The 19,072-nt window shown below is 51.4% G+C and overlaps 1 protein-coding gene across 5 annotated transcripts in view; it reads left to right on the top strand.

Annotated features, from left to right (window-relative positions):
- The first annotated feature begins 1,722 nt into the window (after positions 1-1,722).
- RNF152 (ring finger protein 152) overlaps positions 1,723-19,072 on the top strand; it is a 78,944-nt gene continuing 61,594 nt past the window's right edge. Inside the window, exon 1 of one of the 5 annotated variants that reach the window (XM_024984448.2) lies at positions 1,723-1,790. The gene's annotated coding sequence lies outside the window, so the exon portion shown is untranslated. Of the gene's footprint in view, positions 1,791-1,966; positions 2,222-2,590; positions 3,472-12,351; positions 18,501-19,072 lie in introns of those variants that run through there. The other 4 variants (XM_059881106.1, XM_024984449.2, XM_059881105.1 and 1 more) reach the window with 4 other exon arrangements.

The raw sequence follows: 19,072 nt of genomic DNA, 5'->3' as shown, positions 1-19,072 counted from the left end.
CTCACTCCCACACGTGGGCAATGCCTCTGTCTGGGGTGCATGACTTCCTGAAGCTCCGACCACACTGCCTGCTGGCTCTGGCTCTGAACCCTGCCTGCTCCAAGCTGGTTTGCTCCCTCAAGGGTCTCAATGAAGAATCCTATCCGACATGTCGTTGCCTGTGTCTCCCCTGCCCTGGTGCTGGCCCCCAACTAATCTTAAGAATGGCCTAACCCAGTCTGCCCACGGTTTATTAACCCTCCCTGTGTGACGGCTCTACAAGGTTGGACAGAAGGCAGAACACCCATGATGTGGCGTGAATCCAAAGACCAGCCAGTGGGAATGAATGAGTAAGGGTGGAAGAGTTTACTGTACAACGGGCTGAATGCTTGAATCCTCCCAAAAGATTGTTTGGAAAGCAGCTGAAAAGAAAGATTTTAAACATTTTGGAAGAATTACCCACCCCTGAAAGTAGCTTCTTCAACGTAGCTTTTAATGTCGCTTTTGAATAACAATATTCCTAGGCTAAATTTTTCTAGTAAAATCTTGCTGTATTGTCACTCACCATCCTATTCGAAGCTCCTGGTTAACATCAGAGCTTTCAATATGCTCATTAGCTTCTCATTAAAGCGACAAAAAGGACAAAAAATTTGTTTTCAGGCTCCTAAAGTTGAGCCTGGAAATAAAGACTCCTGAAGCTCTCTACTGCGAGGATATACGTCTGCTCTTAAAACAGACCACCACTTTCACTCCTGCCAGGCGTACAACAGAGGATATAACTTCAGGGAACAGAAGGACGTGGGTCAGCCAGGAGAACGTTTTAATTGGGACCCTAGAGAGGCCTGACATCCATGAAGCTTTATGCTTCTCGGTGACCGATTTCTGCATGTGCTGAGTGACCGCACATTTGGAAACACTATTAACAGGTTTTATTTAAGGGACAAGACAAGAAGGGTCTGTCGAGCACATTGTGAATTTTAGTAGGTTACATAGGGTGCTACGCAGGCTGTCCATTTCATCATCTTGGCAGAAGCACTTCAATGAGATGTGGAAGAGGTCCTTGCCCCCTGGACGAGACAGTAGGACATAAAGACATCTCCATTGCAGCAGCCAGCAAATCCCAGCGAGCCTGCTTCGCTGGGCGACTAGGGACTCAGCTGAAGCCTGGTGAGGAAGATCTAGGAAAGCTGGCAGGCTTCACTTTACCAGAGTCACGGAATAGACTTCGGGATTTCCAGTCTGTGTAGACATCTCTCCCAGCGACCTTCCTCTTCGGTTCTCCTATTCTGAAATCAACACCGGAGGCACGCCTCGATTTTCTTAGAGGAACTAGACATGCAAAGCTTGTCCCTAAGGTAGGAGTTATGTTTCGAGGTGGAGAAATAGGGTGGACCCCCAGGTCCAAGGTCCCGCTGGTTCCCACGGCCCTAGGACGTGCCCCTCCCTGCTACCCCCTGCCCCGTCCCCCCATCCCCGCCCCGAATCCTGGGGAGCCAGGTGGCGGGTGTCATTCCGGCTTCTGTGGCCGCGTCTTCTCCTCTACCAAACCAAGAGCCCGCCCTGCCTGGGCCACAGGAACCCGCAGGGGCGGCCAGAAAGGACCAGCACCGACGCGGATCCGGACGCGCAGTTTCTGGAAACGTGACGGTCTCCCGCCCCGCGCGGTCCGGGCCCGCGCCGCGGACCGGCCCCGCCGCCTCGCCCCGCCCCGGCCCGCCCCCGCCGGCGGAGCCCGGCCTCCTTCACACCTGACTCGGGCCAGCCCGGGTCCCGCGCGCGCAGAGAAGGGACCACGACGCGTCCCCGCCGAGGTTGGGCCCCTGGGGTGCGGCGGGGGAGGGCGGGCAGCTCTTCAGCCCGGGGGTGGTCGGCGATTCCGGACAGACAGACGGACAGTGCGGACCCGCGGGGGGTGGGGCTGCCGGGGAGGGGCGGCGCCACGGGGAGCGAGCCGGCCTCCTGGTGCCGGAGCCCGGGCGGGGACGCCACACGCTCAGGCTCGGAGCCGAGCGCTGGCGGCGGCGTCCGGCCCGGAGCGCGGAGGGCGGCCGGGCAGGTGGGGCGCCTCCCGAGGGGCCGCGCCGGGAGCGGGGGCTGCGGGCACCGCCGCCGCGCCCCCCGCGCCCGCCCGCACCCGGGGCGCGCGTCCGGCCGAGCGGGGGTCGGGCGCGCGGGGACCCGGCGATGCTGCCGCCGCCGCCGCCTCTGAGGGAGCGCCCGAGCCCGCCGCGGGGAGAGGTCGGTGAGTTTCGGTTTGTTGCTCCGTTCTAACCCCCCGGGGTCGCGGGCGGCGAGGGGAGCGCCAGGGGATGTCTGCGCCCTCGCAGCGGCCGTCCCCGAGCTGGGCCAGCGGGAGCCGGGAGGCGCCTACGGGGACGCGGCGGGGGGCGTCTTCTGGACCCTGGAGCGGGGGGCAGAGCCACGGGGCGCGGGGGAGGTGCCCCCGGAGTGCGCTTCTCCGAGCGCGGGCGGAGTCGGGCCGGCGGCCGGGGCGGGGAGCGGCGCGCCCGGCGGCTCCGCCGAGTCCTCGGATGCCCTCTGGAGCCCTGGTCCTGGGAGCTGGTCTCGGGCCCGCGCCGCGCGCCCCTGGGGTGCACATGCGTGTGCGCGCGCCCCGGCTGCGCCCCGACCCCGCGCCCCCCGGGGATGCGCCCCTGGGGCGCCTTTGTCGAGCGCCTTGCCCGGCACCTGAAGTTGTCCCTGCGGATCCGGCCCCTCCCGGGAGGAGAGGCAACGGGAGAGGGCCAGATGTTAGGGGTCTTTTGTGCCGACCCCGCGCCCGGAGCACTCGCTGCGGGAAGGGCAGCGGCAGGACAAAGGCGGCCGGACCCGCTGGGCGCTGCCCGGGAGGCGGCCGGCGCCCCTCCCGCCGAGGGTGGGCGTGGGGCGGGGAGCGCCGCCCAGGGTGGAGAGAGGAGAGACCCAGAGCAGTGGGACAGCGAGCTGGGGAGGCGGCGGACCCGGCGCGGGGAAGGATGCTCGCGGCCGCGGCGCTGGAGTGTCGGCCTGGGCGGGGGCGGCGCGCCCCGCGCCCCGGCGTAACCGGGTTTACCTAGGGCGTTTTGCTCATACTCCGCGATGCCGTCCTGCGCCTTCTCTTGTTTTTCTTTCCGAGGGGTTATCGTTGCTAGTTGAGGCTGTACCCCCGGAGGATAACTTAGGGGCGGGGGAGACTGCAGAGGACTGGGGGCGGTGGTCACTGAGCCTATAAAGACAATTAGGACGCGCTTCGGCGCCTGGGCGGCCCAGCCCGCCACACCCCCGCCGCCTGCACCGGCCGGGTGCCGCGCTCCGCCGCTCTGCCCGGGAGGACGCTTGCGTTTCTTTGCTGCGCGGGTCTAACCCTTACTGCGTGTATTTCACTGCAGGCTGAACAAAGCTCGGGCTCAGCTGTGCTTCCTGCTTGTCAGCCTTTTGCCTCCCAAACGCGTGCCATTTCCACTTGATGTCATCACGCAGAAGGGGGCGAAAGGGCCTCGGGGACAGATGCAGGTAAACCCCGATAATCCGCGTAGGCGCCTGGGTGTCCCCGGGTCGTTTGGGTCAGCGGTGTCTGCAAGGGGCGGCTCTGATGGTTTCCGCGTCACACCATCCATTCCTGTCTGTGTGGAGGAGAGGGCACCGCCGAAACTCCCGGTCTAGAGAAAGAAATTGCAAATGACTTTAAACCTTCCTTTTGAAGAAGTCATTGAGGGCAGGCTGCCTTTGGAGTTGTGTGAATTCCACTGGCTTTCCTTTAGGGCAGTTTTGATGTAATCGGCAGTTGTCTGGGAATGTGGGGTTTGAATATGTCTACTTTCCTATCGGTAGAAATACATTTTGGCTTCAGTCTGTAAATGGAATATCATGTGTTGAAAAGGTATCATTGTAAGGCTGATTATAAATTTGACCAGTGCTCTGTTAGGGCATTGGTCACATGTAGTAACCTTCTTATGAAATGCTGTCTCTTCCCCCATCTCTTCATTGTAATATTTGCAACAGCAGGAGGGATGTGCCAGCAGTTAAGTTACTGGGAGGTGGGTGGGAGGGCTGTTGGGAGAGCAGAAGAGAAGGGAAAATGGAGCTTCAGCGAAGTTTCCATTTATGTAGCCATGAACCACTAGGCCCTCAGTCTGCTTTTATCTCTAGGTTGTTGGTTCTTTTCCAAAAACTGTGGCCTCTTCTTTCCTTTCCAAGCATAGTTCTGTTTTGATGGCAACCTAACCAGACCTGGGGTTATCTTGATAAGGCTCTGTGAAAGCCTCACCTTCAGATGGCTCAGGACACCTTGGTGTGGGTATTGTGTCCTGGAGGGCAGAGTCTGGGCGTCCTCCGGGAGAAGCAGGGAAGAAGAATGGATAGGAGTGGATCAAGATTTCTTCTGTAGGTGGAAGGGGTGCCGAGGACTGCCGGCCCGTGTGCTCTCTTACACTGCAGTCCCCGCTCGACATCTGTGGCACATTCTCCCTTCACCTTGCCCCCACCCCCGCCCAAATCCCTTAAAAAAATATAATTTAAAAACTTCAAAGATCTGTTGTTGCCCTCTAGGGTAATTTTGTTTGGAAAGGTGACCTCAAAAGATGTCAGTGATGCTGGCATTTTTTTCTTCTACTCAGAGCATTCAGGTGTCTCTGGGAGAAGCAGATGAGTTTCCACCCTGTCCCAGCTGAAACAGAGACCTGTGCTCTGGAAAGATCAGAGGTGTAGTGGGGCTAGGGTAGAGGTATTTTGACAAGTGATTTTGATGTCAGCAATAATGCAGGGTGTGTGCCCAAGAGGAAAAGCCACGTGATGGGATAATAAGGAGTGTAATAATGCAATAGAAACAAAGGGTGTGGCTTTTTTTTAATAGAAAAAATAAATACCTCACAACATAGAATTCCACACGGGAAAGCAGCTGCCTGTACGTGTAAGCGCACGTCCAAGAGCAGAGCACCCGGCTCAGGGCCCGGGGCTCGCTCTCACGGTGGTTTTCAAGCGAGTCTGGTAATATTCCTGGTCAAGCCTCACACTGATGCTTAACTTGTCCTTTTCAGGGCGGGCTCCCCACTCCCAGATGTGGGCCGTGGTGCATTTTAGTTCTTAGGTTGGAGGAGCCCTAGAGGTTACGAGACTGGCTTTGGCCTGCAGAGCTGAGTTCTTCCTACAGTGCTCATTTACTTCGTTTGGGAGATGTTTATCGAGGACTTGGTGGGTGCTGGGCTCGGCACTGTCAAGGGCCAGACTGGGGTGGGGTGTGGAGACGAAAAAGCGAACCCCCTCCAGGGAGCTTCCGGGTGACGGAGCGCTGCAGACCTGACTCGAGGCTCGGGGATGCTAGCGAGGCGGGGACAGAGCAGGGTCCTGGGCCTCTGAGGAGGCGGCTCGTGCGGCCATGCAGCCTCTGCCTGAGTGTTTCTTCACGAGGGTGCTCACTGCTTCACACGTGACTGGGCCTGTGGTCGGAAGGGGACCTTTTCTTCATGGTGTCCCGGCTCCTCTGCTGAATCCCGTGCGGATGGTTGAATTTCCCCCTTGTTGGTGGCCCTTCTGTTTTCATTCCTTGCTCTCTCAGAGCTGCATCTCAGAGACTGTTAGTTGCCAGTCTTCACTGTTGGCACCCTTTACATTTCAAGGTGTTACTTGGGCTGCACTTGAATTTTGAAGTAAATTCTGCTTTTCTGTCTTAGAAAACGGGGTGGGGTGGGAGGGGGACCTTGGCGGGTTTCGGTCTTTTTTAAGCAGTGAGGTGTCAGCAAGATAGGTTGGGTCACGCGGCCGTGACACGTGCCTTCCGGATCTCAGTGGCTGAACACGGCTCTTTCCGTCCCACGCTCCGTGTCCAGCACGGTCAGCAGCTGGGCCTGCTCTTGGCAGTCCCTCAAGGACCCAGCTTCGTGGGGTGTGATCCTGACGGGGGCCTAGATGAAAGGTCCCTGCGATGGGGCAGGGGGCCCTGAGGATCTTGCTCTGACCAGGACACGGTCTGACCCGGAAGTGACTTGATGCTGCTTCGAGGACTCCTCCTGTGACCCCATTTAAGGGTAACCTGCTGCTCCTTGCACTGAACAGGGGGAAACGGGGTCTAGGTGAGCAGCACCGACAACCTTCCACAAGTGGCCTTGTGTGTTCCTACAGGGTCTAGGCTGGTGCGTTGAGAGTTACATAAGTGTAGATTGAATGAACAAATGGTATGTCTCTTAAAGAATCTGATCCTATCCAAACCTGTTTTTACTAATATGTTGATGTTCTATTTGCTACTAGGATTGCACATTGGTCATCAAATACCAAAGTGACAACTGTTTTCTCTTTTTGCCCGTTTTGAGTCGTGGTTTATTCTGAAGTGATGGGCCAGGAGGTGTTCCCAAGGCTGGTTCTGGGAGGTTTCTGTGCTGAGCGTTATGTAACAGAGAGGTGTAGCTCCTAGACTCCCTCTCCCTCGCCATCTGCCTCTTGTCTAAGCCTTCCTGAGCTTGTTTGGAGCAGCTGAGGGTCAAAAAAGAGCAAGAGTGGGCCCGAATGAATCATCGGTTAGAATGTTTAGGGTTTGACATGTCCCTTTGGCATAAGTATGGAACTGAGTGAGATAGTGCTGCTTCTGGTCACTAATCAGGTGGTTGAGGTTGTCTTTATAGAAGGCTCTCTGTAGATGTGCTGCTGTCTGTGAGTTGCAAAGAGTCGGACGTGACTGAACAAAAGCGACTCTGCAGACAAGTGATATGGTAAACTGGTCGCTGGCCCTGAGTCACAGTGACCTCGGACCTCGGTGTTGACTGAAAGTCCAGAGGCTGCTCTCCAGTCCAGCTCCCTTGAGGGAGTGCACCCACCAGGGCTCAGAAGTGGAGATGGGCAGGTGAGAAACCCCTGGGGGATTGGTGCAGATTCACCCGAGACCCCCAGGACCCAGCTAAGGGCGAGGCGCAGAGTGAGCCGCGGGGAATGAAGCCCTGGGGTCCCGTCTGGAAGGGTCTCTGGGAAGCTCTGAAATACATGTCTCGATCGTGTTTGGCCTCTGAGTTCCTACTGTTTCACCTTCACCGTGAAGTCGGCCATCCAGGTCGAAGACGCTGGTGGAGGGCACGTGACTGCTGGCACGGCGGGCCTCTGTGTCGTGGAAGCTGGAAGGGAGGAGGTGCTGGGGTTCCAGACCCTTCTTCAGGGCTTTGGGAGCTGCACCGTGTATTCCAGGTTGAAATAAGGACTTGTTACATGGTTTAGGGTTTTCTTTTGCCAGTTGACTTACTGCCATTTTTAAGGACAGAGTCCTCCTCTGTAGATGGGACTTGCATTTCCTTTGGGTAGTTATTGAGGCCTGGGATTTCCTGGTGGAGCCCTGATGTGTCTGCTGTGGTCTTGGAGCACATTCTTTGTGGAGTTTTGTGTGTGTGTGTGTGTGTGTGTGTGTGTGTATGTGTGTGTTGGGGGGGCAGTGCTGGGGGATGTCTGTGGTCTGCTGGGAGTGCAGGGGTGGGTGGAAAGGATGCCTTATTTTCCACTTGACTTATAAATCCCTGCATGGCTTAAGCTCATTGCAACATCCTGCGTGGTAAAGGTTATTCTAACATCACATGGGCTTCCTGGGGGAGCAGGCTTCAGGCAAGGGATGGGATGATCAGATGCAGATGGGCTGCTGATGGGAGCGAAGTTGTGATGAAATGGAATCTATGGACACTGTGCTTGCCTTGTCTCTTTCTGTGCCCCCATCCCCATCTTATTCCCACCTACCAAAGGAAATGTCACTTTTCTGCCTCACTTTCATTAGTAAATCCAGATTACCACACATCATGTACTCCTCACTGAGGATCCGTAAGAACTGATGAGCTTTTGGTAAAAGCTTTGAGAGATACTGTGGAAACATATGCCGTGCAAATGGGGACCGTGGTTACTGACACTGGTGTTCTGCTTTTTAATAGATGCACTGGGCATCTTTAGTGACAATTCCCACATCTTCCTTGATTTCTCCCTCCCAGCTGAGAACTCTCACGCCTGGTTTTCCCACCCCCAACTTCCTGTCCAACTTTGACTTTTGCTGTGCCTGGCTTGAAAGCACCACATTAGCTGGAGTGGTTAGCCTACTAGTCCCCCCAAATGCTTTCCATAGCCTATTTCTTAATTCTGGAATATTCTGTGGCCTGCAGTGTCCTCTCCCACATGATACCCCATCATTAAAGGTGACTCAGCTCTTAACTCTCCTAAAAAGTTTAACTCCATCATTTTGGTTCATAGTGATCCTTGACTTCTACAGTGTCCTTTGGCAAAATTCCCTCTCACTTCACTCAGTATTCACTCATTCATTCTACCAAGGGCACTTGTCACAATTGCCCTGTATTATCACCTGAGATTGCAGTGTCTTTTTCTTTCTGTTTAGTTGCAGAGAGCAGAGACCCACTCAAGCTCGTGCACATAACGGGAGAAGTGTTGAAAAGACTTCCCAGGATGTCGTTTGTCATCCGACCACATATCACAAGTCATTGCTCAGCTGGGGGAGAGGGTTAGGGGTACAGTTCTTCCCAAGGGGTCTGTGGGCTGGCAGGTATAGAGACTGAGACAGCAGAATCTCAGTTCTCTTATAATTTCCTTGAAGATGAAGACTAGATGAAGTTTGACCCTATTTTGTATTGCCCACCATGTTTGCAGAAAGTAAGGGCTCAATAAATATTAAATCATTGATAGCAGAGAAATGACTTTGACTTATTGGGATAAAGGAATTATAGATGCTTTTGGCCTGTAGAATGAAAGGAAGTTAAGAAGAGAGAAACTAATTTTTAAGAGCTTCCCCAGCTTACATTAATAATGAGTAAGTGTTGAATTGGATTAGAGCTGCCAGCCTGCAGTGTGTGCATCCCAGTGGTCGGGAGGCGAACATGCGCACAGAGAGTCATCATTCTAACAAAATGAATTGTCATTGGTGGCCTGTTTTTGACGTGAGTTGGCCTGTTTCTTCCAAAACAACAGTAAAACAAACCAAAAAACCCTCTTCTTGTTGACGTACAGTCATAAGCATTAGAACTCGACACCCTCGCAGGCCGGCCCACAGTCTCAACGAGACTGGGTTTGAGTTTGATATGAGTGGGTGGCCCTTGCCCACAGCTGGCTACTCACCTGCCTCCTAGCTCACTTGTGGCTGTAAGTGCCTTTGGGAGAGACATCTAGCTTCCCTCACCTCTTTAGATTTTGGAATACTCATTCACATGATAGGAATGCTTGATCATTATGGATTATGTTATTCTGAAAGAGGAAATGTGTTCAGCTGCTTGGAGAAAATGGCCAAGAATACATTAACATAGTGTTCTCCGTTTGACGGGTAATGAATGGAATGGAGATAAATGTCTCAAAACCAAAGTGCTTAGTGTGATATTCTTCTGCAGTTGTGTTGCTCTGTAGGTTTGCAGATTGCTTCCTTTGAGGTGAAATGAGATTGGAAGTGGTTGGCGATCATGAGGATAGATCTCTGTACTTTGTTTAGAGAATTTGCCCCTTTGTTGTGTGAGCCATGAGGATAACCATCATTTTAAGTGAGTAGCAGCTGATTCAGCCGTGCATTAGGGAGCCCTCGGTGACTGGGATGAGTGCCTGTCCATCTCCTCCTGCTCCATCACACTTCCCCTTTAGAAGCTCCATCTAGTCACCTATGGTGGTGGGTAAAGTAGCCTTGGAAACACTGAGCATCAGTAACTGAAACCTTATGTTAGGCATGGTTGTGTTTTAAATTTATCCAAATACTGAGTGTCTGCTGCTTGCCAGGCACAATGCTGCTCTTCTAACTCAGATCCTTGCCTCGCCTTAGCTGCATGTGTGAGCTTAACTCATAACTGATCTGCTTTTCTGCCTTTTTTTCCCTTGCAATGGCAAAACTGAAAGTGGAGAGAATAAAAGAAATGTATCTGGTACTCTCCTCTGTCAGTTCTTGGCCTGTTATTTTATATATATATATGTATATATATACATATATATATACATACATATACACCCACCTTCAGTTCAGTTCAGTTGCTTAGTCGTGTCCGACTCTTTGCCACCCCATGAATTGCAGCACACCAGGCCTCCCTGTCCATCGCCAACTCCCGGAGTTCACTCAGACTCACGTCCATTGAGTCAGTGACGCCATCCAGCCATCTCATCCTCTGTCATCCCCTTCTCCTCCTGCCCCCAATCCCTCCCAGCATGAGAGTCTTTTCCAATGAGTCAGATCTTCTCATGAGGTGGCCAAGGTATTGGAGTTTCAGCTTTAGCATCATTCCTTCCAAAGAACATCCAGGACTGGTCTCCTTTAGAATGGACTGGTTAGATCTCCCTGCAGTCCAAGGGACTCTCAGGAGTCTTCTCCAACACCACAGTTCAAAAGTATCAATCTTCGGCGCTCAGCCTTCTTCACAGTCCAACTCTCACATCCATACATGACCACTGGCAAAACCATAGCCTTGACTAGACGGACCTTTGTTGGCAAAGTAATATCTCTGCTTTTTAATATGCTATCTAGGTTGGTTATAACTTTCCTTCCAAGGAGTAAGCGTCTTTTAATTTCATGGCTGCAGTCACCATCTGCAGTGCTTTTGGAGCCCCCTAAAATAAAGTCAGCCACTGTTTCCACTGTTTCCCCATCTATTTCCCATGAAGTGATGGGACCGGATGCCACGATCTTGGTTTTCTGAATGTTGAGCTTTAAGCCAACTTTTTCACTCTCCACTTTCACTTTCATCAAGAGGCTTTTTAGTTCCTCTTCACTTTCTGCCATAATGGTGGTGTCATCTGCATATCTGAGGTGATTGATATTTCTCCTGGCAATCTTGATTCCAGCTTGTGCTTCTTCCAGCCCAGCGTTTCTCATGATGTACTCTGCATGGAAGTTAAATAAGTAGAGTGACAATATACAACCCTGACGTGCTCCTTTCCCTGTTTGGAGCCAGTCTGTTGTTCCCTGTCCAGCTCTGACTGCTGCTTCCTGACCTGCATATGGGTTTCTCAATGGCCACCTTACTTGAACTTAATTCAGTTGCAGTGTTGAAAACATGGAGCTTTTGAAGCAAAATAGTTTGGGTTCAAATATGAACTCTGCCTGATGACCTTGAGCCTTGGTCTCTTCACCTGGAAAACAGAGGTCAGTCAACCTCACTGAGTCACCGTGAGTACACGAGGCCGTTCCTGTAAAGTGCTCAGCATGTCGTCCTGCACGTCAGAGCACTGCAGTGTGGCAGCTATTGTTACTGTTGCTGCTGCTAAGTCACTCCAGTCGTGTCCGACTCTGTGCGACCCCATAGACGGCAGCCCACCAGGCTCCCCCGTCCCTGGGATTCTCCAGGCAAGAACACTGGAGTGGGTTGCCATTTCCTTCTCCAATGCAGGAAAGTGAAAAGTGAAAGTGAAGTCGCTCAGTCATGTCCAACTCTTAGCGACCCCATGGACTACAGCCCACCAGGCTTCTCCGTCCGCGGGATTTTCCAGGCAAGAGTACTGGAGTGGGGTGCCACTGCCTTCTCCGAGCTACTGTTAAGGTCTGTTCTATTCAGTATTTACCATCCCCCAGTCTTGGTGCTGGATTCCAGAAATCTTGGGATGAATAGTTATGGTATAAACTCAAGGATCTCTGGAGCTAGCCAGGGAAGCACCCCCATCCCTATAGCTACGGCACTTAGGTGAGGATTTCTTGAGTACGTCGTGTTATTGGAGTCTGTCATTGGATAGTCTTTGTAAAGCTTTCTTAAATGGTGTGGTGTTTAAAATGACTTTCTCAGGAGGATGCTGAGGAGGCCGCGAGGATCTGAGGTAGCCCACGGGCTTTCCTTACAGGGCACCAGCTAAACGCCTTTCCCCGCTGGCCTCACTCAGGCAGGGGAAGGGCCTCCTGTAACATCCGCACCTGCCTTTGCTGGGGTGTGCTTCCTTAGGGGTAGGGAGACCCACCGACTCGGTTGTCCAGGACGAAGAGGGTACTTGGGTGGAAGGACTTATACTTTAAAAACCAGAATAGTCCCAGGGAACCTGGCACCAGTTGGTCACCCTACTTCTGGGTCCTGTCCTTGCTCCGTGGTTGTCGTTTGCATCCTGAAGCAGGCTTTGTAGGTCTTTCACGTCGTTAGAGACACGGCCGTCGGAAGGGAGTGGGCAGGAGAGAACCGGACGGGGGAAGGATGGAGAAAGCCGCCTGGCTGGCCAGCCTCTTTATCCAGGCATCTGCTCTTTGGATGGAATCTCATTAGCATTAGTATTACTTTAAAGAAGAGAGCGCTTTAATAAAGCCACGAAAGCTGGACAGTGTAAAGTTAGTGGAATCTTTAAAAATTTCCCCCTGGACAGTGGTGTTTGCTGTGCCCGGTAGGGCTGTTGCCCAGAGCTTGGTACATAGTCGACGTTCAATAAATATTTGTTGAAGGAATGCTGCAATCAATGTAATCTTCAGAAACAGCTTTGAGAGCTGGGTTCCAGTTCAGGCTGGATTTGAGGCTGGGCCCTAACTTGAAAATGTGCAAGCCTAGATCCGCTCTGGCTTCCTTATCGCGCTGATATCCCGAGTGCATTTGTTATATCTAGGAGCGTAGGTGCTTCTCGATTTGTCTCTTTTTCTTCTTGGTGGAAACACCGGACACCAGCAGGTGAGCTGCCTTGTCTTCTGTTGCAGCGGGATGCTTCTGGAACGTGCCCGTGTGTAAATGTGGTGGTGGGGTGGGCTGTGATGGGGGCATTTGTGTTCACAGTGCTTTCCTCCCAGAGATTGGGAGGGATTTCCTGCTGAGTCTGTTAATTCCAAGCGGGGGTTGGGAAGGGGACCAGACCTGGCCCCGTGATCCTGGGTGGCAGAGTCCAGGGCTGGGCTTCCGTTGGCCGGTGTTCGTCTTTCGGAATCTTCATTACTAATTTGGAGGGTTGGTTGGTGGCAACCAGATCAGGCTCTTAGATAAGCCGTAGATTTTTCTAGTCTTTAGCTGCGGCTTCAAGTGGTAATCCTTTGTTTTCTGTTTCTTCTTGAGAAGTGTTAACTGTTTATCTGGGGATGTTAGGACCTGCAACAAACTGCCAGAAACAGTAATTAGTCTGCTGGTTGCCAGTTCTGTAAATCTCAAGCACAGAACACCCAAGGGCAGTTGTCAGACGTTTACATCACCTTCCCATCAGACTCCCGTTTCATCATTGTGTACACTGAGAACTCATATTCCCTCATGTGCCTGATAAGACAGATTTCTTCATGGTTTCTTACTTCACCTAAGAAGAAGGTAAGCAGTTTATCTATGGAAGAGGAATCTTTAGGGAAACAGAACTCATTTACTAAAATTGTGTTTATTTCTACACACAAAATGCTAAATATTAGTTCAGACAGTTAGTGTTTCTTTGCAGAATCTATAGTTTATTTTTTTTCCCAACAGTGGATTCAGAGCTCTCAAAAATTAATTGTTCATACACCTTAAGTTTATATCAGAATAATAAGTAAAGTCTTTGAGAATTGCATCTCAGGCCAGTCATACTTACCTACAAGAGGTTCATTGACGTACAAGGAAAAATGTCTTTACTAAGAAGTTAAAAAGAACACTTTGGATTTGACTCCAGACTGATTATACCTTGTTTGTGAAATCTGTCCGTGCAGATGCCAAGCCCTGTCTTTAATGTACTCCTTAGAATAGCATCCTCTCGGGGTCAAGTCCAGTCTGCAGTGGAAATTGAAGAAGATGCTGTCCAGACAATTTAGAATTCCTTGTAAATTAGGAGGGCAGTGATAATCAATTTTGAAGTCTAGGCGTGATTCAGCCTCGGTCTTCTGGTTGATTCAGCTTTTGTTTTATTCCTTGTTCTTGACTGACTCGGAGAAGGCAGTGGCACCCTACTCCAGTACTCTTGCCTGTAGAATCCCATGGACGGGGGAGCCTGGAGGGCTGCAGTCCGTGGGGTCATACAGAGTTGGACACGACTAAAGTGACTTAGCAGCTTGACTGACTGCAGAAGGCGTCGCCATGCACGTCGGTTTCCACGTTTCGGGAACGTGGTCAGCATCAACTTCGCCAGGACCCTAGGTGCCTCCCCTCACCGTAGGAGGACGCGGTTCTGCACGGGCTGACTTGCCTCCGGGTTCTGCAGTCTGCTTCCTTCCCATTTTAACTTCTCTTTAGAGATTCTGACTTGAAAAGAAGCAGGTATCTTCCTTTTATGAGGCTTTTTAGTGCTAGGTGACTAGTGTCGTTCAGTGTAACCTATGGTACAGTTAGATACACTTTGTTTTCCCAAAGCTGGTCGCGGAGAAAAGTAAGAGACAACAGTTTGAGGGAGGAAGAATGTGAGTGAAAAGAACAATGAGGTAAATAATTGTGTTGGACTGTGGTAGTCTTAAAATTTTAATTTTAGCTTTAAAAATAAGAGCCACGGTTGTTCACATGGTGGGATTGGTTTGTGATTAATAGCATCTTGCCCAAGAAAATTGAAGTTGCTGTTAATAATCTACAAAACAACATGACAGCCCATCAGGTGCTTTTCTTCCCAAGCTTGGGTGGCTTCTACAGTGCGTTTTACGACAATTGAAAGACAGTTTTGGGGGGTGGAGGAGATGGCTATGGTACACATGTTTATTATCTGTTTCGGGTGAAGTGCTAAGAGCTTTAAGTATATTATTTGGGAGGGAAGTTTCCTAAGATTCTGGAAACTTCTGTAACTTCTTCAAGGCCACACAGTGAATTTACGCCGGAGCCGGGGTATAAACCCAGGAGGACTGTTCTGGGGAGCTGGGAGCCACTCTCGCTCCTGGGATTCAAGACGGGAAGAAGCAACACTTTCCTGTTTTAACCCAACGGGCTCAGTGCAGTGTAATTTAGGAGGAGATCTGCCTTCTGCCCTGTCCTGTCCTTGGGAACAAGGATGGACGCGTTTGGTCAGCCATCTGCCTGAGTCAGTTGCATGTTGGCTTGGCGGCAGCGTGGTTTGGAGGACTCCCCGACAGGTCCTGTTGGGAAATTTGCAGTGAGGTTTCTGGCTATTACCTGACTTTGCCCTGTGCTAACAAGTTCCTATGGAGTCTGACGGTGGGAAGTGTTTCTCTAGAGACCACTTGACTGACAGCCCGTGTGTGTGGCTGGGAACTTGAGACTTTCATGAATACATTGCTAAAAAGCATGGAACAAAGGGCAGTTTTTGGTCACCTTCCTCTCCTAGTTCTTATTTCCCCCCCCCAACAAAAAGGGAATAAATCATATCCGTTCGTATTGGCATTCCTTTGTTTTTTCGGTTCCCTTTTTCCTGGAACCACTTTTTTTGTCCACCCCTCCCTGCCAATAAAAACACAGCTTTCTGATGGAAAACCATGAGTATATGCTTCCTTCAAGACATCTTTCCTGTTCCATTTGTCCTATGGATTCTCCTCCAACTCTCTCAAGCAAAATTAAATTTTCCTTCCATTTTCCCCTAAATCCCACTTATCCCCATATCTGATAATTCTATATATGCTTGACTCACCTGCTCCACTGTGAATTCTTTGACTGTAGGACTTTGTCTTGTTTAAGAGCTTGGGTGAGTGAATGGAGGAACCAACAAGCAGCAGATGAACAGACTATCGATATGTGGATTTGCTGGGATTGGTGAGAGTGTGTGGTAGTGGGAAATGGTGGGAGATCCAAGCACTGATGTGCATGCAGTTCTGACAACTGGCTCGATGCTTACCAAAACAGCATTATTGCCATTTGGGGCTGGTTCACTCTGTTGTGGGGAGACCGTCCTGTGCCCTGGGGGACGCATCCCTGGACTCTGCCCACTAGGTGCCTGTTGCCCAGTTATAGCAACCACGGATGTCTCCAGACGTTTTTGCGTGCCCCTTGAGAGTCAGAATCGCCCCAGTTGACACCCTCGGTCCTGGGTTACTTTCTGCATGGAGGCGGGGCCACGTGACTGGTTCTCACCAAGAGGGTGTATGTGGGAATGAGAGGTGTCGAGAGGCGGGGTGTTCCTGCCCCTCGACTCTCTTCCTGGCCTGCTGGCCAGCTGCAGGGGGCCGGGGAGAACCGGGAAGCCCTGGGGTACGGGGGAGTCACAGGGGGAAGGAGCCTGGGTCCTGAATGACCATGTGGAGCAGAGCCTCGTGTGCCAGGCTGCGCTGGGCTGCAGTGTGAAGACGTTGAACCACACGGCATTAGCCAGGGAGGCCTGGGGCATGTGTTTCGGCAGTCAGTCTACCTTCCCAGGGGAACTTCCCCGGCAGCTCAGGGGTAGAACAGTCGGCCTGCGATGCAGGAGCCGTGGGTTCAGTCCCTGGGTCAGGAAGATCCCCCGGAGAAGGAAATGGCCAACCACTCCAGTATCCTCACTGGGAAAGCCCATGGCTAGAGGAGCCTGGTGGGCTGCAGTGTGTGGGGTGGAAAGAGTCAGACAGGCTTAGCCACTAAACAGCCGTACCCACTGCCTCCCTAACCTTCCCTGACGCTTGGGATTGTGTGGGGCAGCCGCGCCAGTATTCCAGGTAGTGAGTAAAAGCAGACACTCTAACCGTGGACAATGAGAGTTTGTTTGTTTATTTGTTCTTGTGAAGGTAACATCAGTCTTACTGCTAAAATTCTTTTGCTTTCTAAAATTTATCAGAAAACAAGAGGGTGATAAACGTGGATTTATTACTCTACCAGTCTAATAATTCTGACCTGTGAATAACAAGCAGCCCTGAGCTATAAATATTTTCAGTAAAAAGTAATAAAACATCAGATGTCCCAGCAGTTCTCATTTCCCCAGGTAGGAATATGTGTCTGCAACACAAGTTCAAGTTCAAATATTTGTGGCAATTTATGTTTACTACATCTTCCTATTTGGGGGGGAAATGACAGATGTTGATACCCCGTAGTCACAGCTGTTCCCCACCGTTAGTAAGTAAATCTCTATATGGTGTGATGGACTTTGAAAATGGACTCACATATGCTTCTGCGCTGCTGAATGTGGTGGAGTAGTGTTCTTTAAAAAGCTGAACCCAAAGGCTCGCTTATCAGACCAGAGTCGGCGCCCCGTACCAGATTTCCTCTGAAGCCGCTGATTGGCTCGCTTATCAGACCAGAGTCAGCGCCTCGTACTAGATTTCCTCTGAAGCGCTGATTGTATTTGTGGTGTGTCTACGTCGAGCCGCTGTCCGGAATGCGTAAGTCAGACGGTTTCCTTTGGCACCCGTCTGGATGACAACAGCGGGCTTGTTTGCAGGACACAACGGCAGATTGTGGGTGAGCCCTTCGTTGGCTGAAGCCTTTGTTTGGAGTCAGTGGTCTCCGAGCCTGCCCTGTTCGCAGGGTTCGGTCCACTGGACAAAGAGCCACCCTGGTGAAGGTCACCTGTCCTGTCAAGCAAACACTCCCACTCAGCAGACAGAGCAGATTTGGCTTGATGACTTTAAGATGGTAAAGTCTCTCTTTTTTCTAGAAGAAATCTTAAGAACCAAATATTTTTGATTCTTCTGTTTTTCATCTCATACAAAACATTTTCACAATAATAAGACTAAGAGTAGCTAATACAGTGTTTTGGTCATCTGACGCCAATAGACGACTCATTGGAAAAGTCGCTGATGCTGGGAAAGATTGAGGGCAGGAGAAGAGGGCCCAGAGGATGAGAGGCAGTGAACATGAACTTGGGCAAACTCCCGGAGATGCTGAAGGACAGGGAGGCCTGGCGTGCTGCAGTCCATGTGGTTGCAAAGAGTTGGACACGACTGGGCGACTGAACCACAAGCTGATACAGCTGGCACTAATTCTGTGCTGGGCTCCTAAGTGTTTTGCATACAGTACGGGCATCATTATTACAGTAGTCTTAAGGGGAAGCTACTATTAATATCTCTAATTTAATTTCTCCATTTTCAAGAAATTGGGGCGCAGAAAGGCTAAGTGATTTACCCAGGGTCACGAGAGGAGTCAGCGCCAGAGCTGGGATTAGAACCCCGCCATCAGTGGCTCCAGGGTTTATGCTGTAAACCACTGCGGCGTGCTGCTGCAGACTTTCCATTCTGTTAAGATGACTCACTTTCTCTGAGATGTCCTGTATTTTTATGACTTCAACTAACATCTGTATATGATAATTAAAAAGAGTTATTGATGTTATTGCATTATTTTTTGCATGGGTTGAGCATCATTTCTTTGCTAAGCTGTCAGCTGATGGTCTTGTGTCTTCCATAACTCTTGGCACAAATACTTCCTTGTAAGAAAGTGCTAATTTAGTGCATTGTTTTGATTATTTTCATATAGGAGGTGGGGCTTCCCTGATGGCTCCGACAGTAAAGAACCCACCTGCCAATGCAGGAGACGTAAGAGACACAGGTTCGATTCCTGGGTTGGGAAGATCCCAGAGAAGGAAATGGCAGCCCACTTCAGTATTCCTGCCTGGAGAATCCCACGGACAGAGGAGCCTGATGGGCTACAGTCCCTAAGGTCACAAAGAGTCGGACACGACTGAGTGACTAACACACACATATAGGAGGTTACCTCTGTAGGAGGAAGAGCAGTGTGTATGCACGGGACTCAAATGCCAGGTGATAACTGGATGAAGTGGCCTTGGAATTCAGAGGGGGACAGATGGCTTCCTGCTAGAGAATGGCTTCCTGGAAGAAGTGGCATTTAACAGTCCCTGGAAAGGTGGGTAGTCGTCTGGACAGGCGGGCAGGTGCAGTGGCGTTTCTGCAGGAACAAGGTGTAAGGGAGGGTGGATCTTCTCTTCTGGACAACAAAAGATGCTTTCTGACTGAAGTATGGAGTAAGCAGGACTTGTAGGGGGGAGGATTAGAGTGGTTGGTGGAGAGGGGCTTTGGAATTTATTTGGCAGGAAGCCACTGATGACGTGGGGGCCGGGGAGGACGAGGTGTGGAGTTGTGCTCTCAGAAGCTTAATCTGGCTGCAATGAGTGTGGATTGGTGGGAGGACGAAGGTGGGGAGGCCAGTGGGGGCCAGAGCACAGGCGGGGAGATGGACTCCAGGAGAGGGGCCTCGGGAGTGGGGGCTGCGCATGAGCACGGGAGGCGTTCCAGAGCCAGAACCAGTGGGATTTCAAAGACCGATTGAATGAGGGGTGAGAGGGAAACAGGTTCTCAAGTCTGAGGTCCTGGGTGAAGAAGGGTGGTAACAAATGTCAAACTGCAGGGGAAGCACCGACGTGGGACACATCAGGAGTCCACTTTGGAAATTTAGCAGCGAGGTCAGACCCGCCACTT

The sequence above is a fragment of the Bos taurus genome, chromosome 24 (assembly GCF_002263795.3).
Source record: "Bos taurus isolate L1 Dominette 01449 registration number 42190680 breed Hereford chromosome 24, ARS-UCD2.0, whole genome shotgun sequence".
Classification (NCBI taxonomy): Eukaryota; Metazoa; Chordata; class Mammalia; order Artiodactyla; family Bovidae; genus Bos; species Bos taurus.
Note: the sequence above shows the minus strand (reverse complement) of the source record. Positions and strands in the feature narration are given on the sequence as shown.